This window comes from Cupressus sempervirens, chromosome 2, assembly GCF_028749045.1.
Source record: "Cupressus sempervirens isolate cs-2001-9-10 chromosome 2, ASM2874904v1, whole genome shotgun sequence".
Lineage (NCBI taxonomy): Eukaryota > Viridiplantae > Streptophyta > Pinopsida > Cupressales > Cupressaceae > Cupressus > Cupressus sempervirens.
The window spans coordinates 554,334,763-554,342,411 of NC_143119.1; positions in this window are offsets into that span (position 1 = coordinate 554,334,763).

Here is a 7,649-nt window from a genome sequence, read left to right on the forward strand (position 1 = left end):
CTAACCTGGCGGGGTGACTTGATGAATGAACTTAAAGAGTCGACTTGGTGGGGTGACTTGATGAACACACTTGAAGGGTTGACTTGGTGGGGTGACTCTATGAACGGACCTAAAGAGTTGACTTGGTGAGAGTACTTGGTGGGGTAACTTGATGAAAGGACTTAAAGAGTCGACTTGGTGAGAGTACTTGGTGGGGCGACTTGATGAACGCACTTGAAGAATCGACTTGGTTAGAGTACTTGGTGGGGCGACTTGATGAACGGACTCAAAGAGTCGACTTGGTGAGAGTACTTGGCTGGCTGAACTGATGAACAGACTTAAAGAGTTGACTTGGTGGGCTGACCTAGTGGGGTGACTTTATGGACGGACTTAAAGAGTCGACTTGGTTAGAGTACTTGTTCTGGTGACTTGATGAACAAACTTGAAGAGTCAACTTGGTGGGGTGACTTGATGAAAGGACTTAAAGAGTCGACTTGGTGAGAGTAGTTGGTGGGGCGACTTGATGAATGCACTTGAAGAATCGACTTGGTTAGAGTACTTGGTGGGGTGACTTGATGAACGGACTCAAAGAGTCGACTTGGTGAGAGTACTTGGTGGGGTGAACTGATGAACAGACTTAAAGAGTCGACTTGGTGGGCCGACCTGGTGGGGTGACTTTATGGATGGACTTAAAGAGTTGACTTGGTTAGAGTACTTGTTCTCGTGACTTGATGAATGAACTTCAAGAGTCGACTTGGTGGGGTGACTTGATGAAAGGACTTAAAGAGTCAACTTGGTGAGAGTACTTGGTGGGGGGACTTGATGAACGGACTTAAAGGGTCGACTTGGCGGGGTGACTTGATGAACGAACCTAAGGAGTTGACTTGGTGAGAGTACTTGGCAGGGTGAACTGATGAACAGACTTAAAGAGTTGACTTGGTGGGCCGACCCGGTGGGGTCACTTGATGAACGGACTTATAGAGTCAACTTGGTGAGAGTAGTTGTTCTGGTGACTTGATGAACGGACTTGAAGAGTCGGCTTGGTGGGGTGACTTGATGAAAGGACTTAAAGAGTCGACTTGGTGGGGTGACTTGATGAACGAACTTAAAGGGTCAACTTTGTAGGGTGACTCGATGAACATAGTTAAAGAGTCGACTTGGTGAGAGTACTTGGTGGGGTGCCTTGATGAACATAGTTAAAGAGTCGACTTGGTGAGAGTACTTGGTCGGGTGACTTGATGAATGCACTTGAAGAATCGACTTGGTTAGAGTACTTGGTGGGGTGACTTGATGAACGAACTTAAAGATTCAACTTGGTGGGCCGACCTGGTGAGGTGACTTGATGAACGAACTTAGAGAGTCAACTTGGTGAGAGTACTTGGTGGGCCGACCTGGCCGGGTGACTTGATGAACAAACTTAAAGAGTCGACTTGGTGAGAGTACTCGGTGGGCTGACCTGGTCACGTGACTTGATGAAAAAACTTAAAGAGTCAACTTGGTGGGCCGACTTGGCCGGGTGACTTGATGAACGAACTTAAAGAGTCAACTTGGTGGGTCGAACTAGCGGGGTGACTTATTGGGCTGACTTGGCAGGGTGACTTGATGAATGAACCTAGTGAGTCAACTTTGTGAGAGTACTTGGTGGGTCAAACTGGTGGGCTGACTTGATGAATGAACTTAAAGAGTTGACATGGTGAGAGAACTTGGTGGGCCGAGCTAGTGGGGTGAATTGATGAACGAACCTAAAGAGTCGACTTTGTGAGAGTACTTGGTGGGCCGACCTGGCGGGGTGACTTGATGACCGAACTTAAAGGGTCGACTTGGTGAGAGTACTTGGTGGGTCGACCTGGCGGAGGGACTTGATGAACGAGTTGACTTGGTGAGAGTACTTGGTGGGGTGACTTGATGAAAAAACCTAAAGAGTCGACCTGGTGAGAGTACTTGGTGGGCCGACCTGGCGGGGTGACTTGATGGGCAAACTTAAAGATTCGACTTGGTGAGAGTACTTGGTGGGTTGACCTGGCGGGGTGACTTGATGAACGAACTTAAAGAGTTGACCTTGTGGGCCGACTTGGCAGAGTGACTTCATGAACGAACTTAAAGAGTCCACTTGGTGGGTCGACCTGGCGGGGTGACTTGATGAACGAACTTAAAGAGTCGACTTGGTGAGAGTAATTTGTGGGCTGACTTGGCGGGGTGACTTGATGAATGAACTTAAAGAGTCGACTTGGTGGGGTGAGTTGATGAACACACTTGAAGGGTCGACTTGGTGGGGTGACTCTATGAACGGACCTAAAGAGTTGACTTGGTGAGAGTACTTGGTGGGGTGACTTGATGAAAGGACTTAAAGAGTCGACTTGGTGAGAGTACTTGGCGGGGCGACTTGATGAACGCACTTGAAGAATCGACTTGGTTAGAGTACTTGGTGGGGCGACTTGATGAACGGACTCAAAGAGTCGACTTGGTGAGAGTACTTGGCGGGGTGAACTGATGAACAGACTTAAAGAGTCGACTTGGTGGGCTAACCTGGTGGGGTGAATTTATGGACGGACTTAAAGAGTCGACTTGGTTAGAGTACTTGTTCTAGTGACTTGATGAACGGACTTGAAGAGTCAACTTGGTGGGATGACTTGATGAAAGGACTTAAAGAGTCGACTTGGTGAGAGTACTTGGTGGGGCGACTTAATGAATGGACTTAAAGGGTCAACTTGGCGGGGTGACTTGATGAACGGACCTAAGGAGTTGACTTGGTGAGAGTACTTGAAGGCCTAAACTGATGAACAAACTTAAAGAGTCAACTTGGTGGGCCGACCCGGTGGGGTGACTTGATGAACAGACTTATAGAGTCGACTTGGTGAGAGTAGTTGTTTTGGTGACTTGATGAACAGACTTGAAGAGTCGGCTTGGAGGGGTGACTTGATGAAAGTACTTAAAGAGTCAACTTGGTGGGGTGACTTGATGAACAAAATTAAAGGGTTGACTTTGCAGGGTGACTCGATGAAGGGACCTAAAGAGTTGACTTGGCGAGAGTACTCGGTGGGGTGACCTGATGAACATAGTTAAAGAGTCGACTTGGTGAGAGTACTTGGTCGGGTGACTTGATGAACGCACTTGAAGAATCGACTTGGATAGAGTACTTGGTGGGGTGACTTGATGAATGAACTTAAAGATTCAACTTGGTGGGCCGACCTGGCGGGGTGACTTGATGAACGAACTTAGAGAGTCAACTTGGTGAGAGTAATTGGTGGGCCGACTTGGCCGGGTGACTTGATGAACAAACCTAAAGAGTCGACTTGGTGAGAGTACTCGGTGGGCTGACCCGGTCATGATACTTGATGAACAAACTTAAAGAGTCAACTTGGTGGGTCAAACTAGCAGGTTGACTTGGTGAGTGTACTTGGTGGGCTGATGTGGCAGGGTGACTTGATGAACAAACTTAGAGAGTCGACTTTGTGAGAGTACTTGGTGGGTCGAACTGGTGGGATGACTTGATGAACGAACTTAAAGAGTTGACTTGGTGAGAGAACTTGGTGGGCCGAGCTGGTGGGGTGAATTGATGAATGAACCTAAAGAGTCAAGTTTGTGAGAGTACTTGGTGGGCCGACCAGGCTGGGTGACTTGATGACCGAACTTAAAGGGTCGACTTGGTGAGAGCACTTGGTGGGCCGACCTAGCGGAGCGACTTGATGAACAAACTTAGAGAGTCGACTTGGTGAGAGTACTTGGTGGGGTGACTTGATGAACAAACCTTAAGAGTCGACCTGGTGAGAGTACTTGGTGGGCCGACCTGGCGGGGTGACTTGATGGGCAAACTTAAAGAGTCGACTTGGTGAGAGTACTTGGTGGGGTGACCTAGCAGGGTGACTTGATGAACAAACTTAAAGAGTCAACCTTGTGGTCCGACTTGGCAAAGTGACTTCATGAATGAACTTAAAGAGTCCACTTGGTGGGCTGACCTGGTGGGGTGACTTGGTGAACGAACTTAAAGAGTTGACTTTGTGAGAGTAATTTGTGGGTTGACCTGGCAGGGTGACTTGATGAATGAACTTAAAGATTCAACTTGGTGGGGTGACTTGATGAATGCACTTGAAGGGTCGAATTGGTAAGGTGACTCTATGAACGGACCTAAAGAGTTGACTTGGTGAGAGTACTTGGTGGGGTGACTTGATGAAAGGACTTAAAGAGTCGACTTGGTGAGAGTACTTGGTGGGGCGACTTGATGAACACACTTGAATAATCGACTTGGTTAGAGTACTTGGTGGGGTGACTTGATGAACAGACTCAAAGAGTCGACTTGGTGAGAGTACTTGGCGGGATGAACTGATGAACAGACTTAAAGAGTTGACTTGGTGGGCCGACCTGGTGGGGTGACTTTATGGACGGACTTAAAGAGTCGACTTGGTTAGAGTACTTGTTCTAGTGACTTGATGAATGGACTTGAAGAGTCGACATGGTGGGGTGACTTGATGAAAGGACTTAAAGAGTCGACTTGGTGAGAGTACTTGGTGGGGCAACTTGATGAACGGAATTAAAGGGTCAACTTGGCGGGGTGACTTGATGAACAGACCTAAGGAGTTGACTTGGTGAGAGTAGTTGTTCTGGTGACTTGATGAACGGACTTGAGGAGTCGGCTTGGTGGGGTGACTTGATGAAAGGACTTAAAGAGTCGACTTGGTGGGCCAAGCTGGCGGGGTGAATTGATGAACGAACCTAAAGAGTTGACTTTGTGAGAGTACTTGGTGGGCCGACCTGGCGAGGTGACTTGATGACCAAACTTAAAGGGTCGACTTGGGGAGAGTACTTGGCGGGCCGACTTGGAGGAGCGACTTGATGAACGAGTCGACTTGGTGAGAGTACTTGGTGGGGTGACTTGATGAACAAACATAAAGAGTCGACCTGGTGAGAGTACTTGGTGGGCTGACCTGGCGGGGTGACTTGATGGGCAAACTTAAAGATTTGACTTGGTGAGAGTACTTGGTGGGGTGACCTGGCGGGGTGACTTGATGAACGAACTTAAAGAGTCGACCTTGTGGGCTGACTTGGCAGAGTGACTTCATGAATGAACTTAAAGAGTCGACTTGGTGAGATTAATTTGTGGGCTGACCTGGTGGGCTGACTTGAGGAATGAACTTAAAGAGTCGACTTGGTTGGGTGACTTGATGAACGCACTTGACGGGTCGACTTGGTGGGGTGACTCTGTGAACGGACCTAAAGAGTTAACTTGGTGAGAGTACTTGGTGGGGTGACTTGAAGAAAGGACTTAAAGAGTTGATTTGGTGAGAGTACTTTGTGGGCCGACTTGATGAATGCACTTGAAGAATCAACTTGGTTAGAGTACTTGGTGGGGCGACTTGATGAACGGACTCAAAGAGTCGACTTGGTGAGAGTACTTGGTGGCTCGACTTGATGAGCAGACTTAAAGAGTTAACTTGGTGAGAGTGGGTCTAACGGGGCAAGGTTGTGAGTGGGCCGAATAGGGTGAGTTGGTGGGGCAGCTTGGCGAGTGGAATTAGAGAGCCAACATGGTGAGGCGACTCAACGAGTTGGTTCATTGAGATGACATGGTGAGCTGACTTGGCGAGTCGACCTGGCGAGCAAACTTAAAGAGTCGACTTGGCAACGTACTCAAGTCGACTTGGTGAGGCGACCTGGCGAGCGGGCTCAAAGAGTCAACATGGTAAGGCAACTCATTGAGTCAACATGGTGAGGCGACTCATGGTGAGGAGCTATCCTTGAGGTGACTTGGTGGGCCTACTTGATTAGTCGACTTAGTGAGCCGACCTGATGTGCTGACACAGTGAGTAGACTTAAAGAGGTGACAACTTGGTGGGGTAACTCGGCAAGCCAACTTATCGAGGCGAGATGGTGAGTCGACTTGGTGAGCTGACTTGGTGAGCGTACTTAAAGAGTCAACTTCATGAGGTGACTCAGCGAGTTAGCTTGCTGATGTGACTTGGGTGGGCTGACCTGGCGAGCGTACTTAAAGAGGCGACTTGGGCGGGCTGACCTGGTGAGCGAACTTAAAGAGTTGACTTGGCAACGTGCTTGAAGAACTAACTTGGTGAGCTGACATGGTGAGTGGACTTAGAGAAGCAACTCGGTGGGGCCACTTGGCGAGCACACTTGCTGGGGCAAGGTGGTAAAATGACTAGGTGATTCGACTTGGTGAGCAAACTTAAGGGGTCAACTTGGTGAGGCAACCTAAATAGTCAACTCGGTGAGCTGACTTGGGGAGCCAAAATGGTGAGCGGTCTTAAAGAAGAGGTGACCTGGTGAGGCGAGACGGTCAGTCATCTTGGTGAGCCAGCTTGACAAGCTGTGAGCGGACTTAAAGAGTCAATTCTTGATTTGGCAAAGACCACATGGTCAGATGACTTGGTGAGCTGACTTGGCTAGCAAAATTTGCAAGCAAACTTATAGAATCGACTTGCTGTCCCCAGACAGGATCGCACGCCTAGGTCGACCCAAATTGGGTCACCCGACTCCGTCGCCCCAGCCTTGGGCGACCCGACTGGGTCGCCAGAGTGGGTCGACAAGGGGAAAAAAAAAAAAAAATCATGGGAGGCCCTGTACAGCGAAAAGCGCTAAATTTTGGGCATTACGAAAAAAAAAAAAAAAAACAAGTTACACGCTTTTGGATCACGCACAAGTTTCAGTTCACGTATTGCCGAGCCGACTCAAGGTGTTACGCCTAGCTAGCCAGATTCGAGGTAGGGTAGCCGAAACAATTTGATTTGAGAATTTTCTTTATAAAAAGAGATCATGATAGGCCCCATAAGGCAAAAAAGAATGAAATTTTGGGAGTTCACAAAAAAAATGTTACCCGATTTTGGATCGCGCACAGGGCTCGTGTCATGTAGCATCGAGGTGCCCTGGGTGACATGATTCGAGCAAAAAGTCGACGGTGCCATGAGTCGTGCAAAAATATTGGAGGCCATTAAGGCTCGAGGCACTTCGAGTCGAGGTTGCCGAGGTGGGTCGGATTGAAAACTTTGTGCATTAACCAAAAAGAAAATGTTAACCGCTTTTGGATCACGTACATGGCTCGGGGCACTTAGAATCAAGTCGAGCATGGTGACATGAGTCGTACGAAAAATTTGGAGATGACTCGAGTTGGGGCATCTGACTCTATCCGAGTTCAAAACTTTGGGACTTGACAAAAAAAAGAAAAAGGAAAAGGCTACCCAGTTTTGGATCACGTAAGTGACTCGGGCAACTCAGAATCAAGGTGAGTGCGATTACATGAGTCAAGCGAAAAAAAAAATGGAGGTGGTTAAGGCTCGAGGCAATTCGAGTTGGGGTAGCTGAGTCGATTCGAAAACTTTGGCCGTTACCCAAAAAAAGAGTTGACCGCCTTTGGATCATGCACATGACTCGGCGCACTTAGAATCATGTCGAGCACGGTGACATGAGTTGTGCAAAAAAATTGGAGGTAGTTAAGGCTCGACACGATTCGAGTCAGGGTTTGAGTAGTTGGGGCGATTCGTGTCGGGGTTGCCGACACGGCTCGAATTGAAAACTTTGGGCATTAACCCCAAAAAGAAAAAAGTTGACCTCTTTTGGACCATGTACATGACTCGGGGCACTTAGAATCAAGTCGAGCACGGTGGCATGGGTTGTGCGAAAAATTCGGAGGCGATTTGAGTCGGGGTAGCCAACTCGATTTGAGT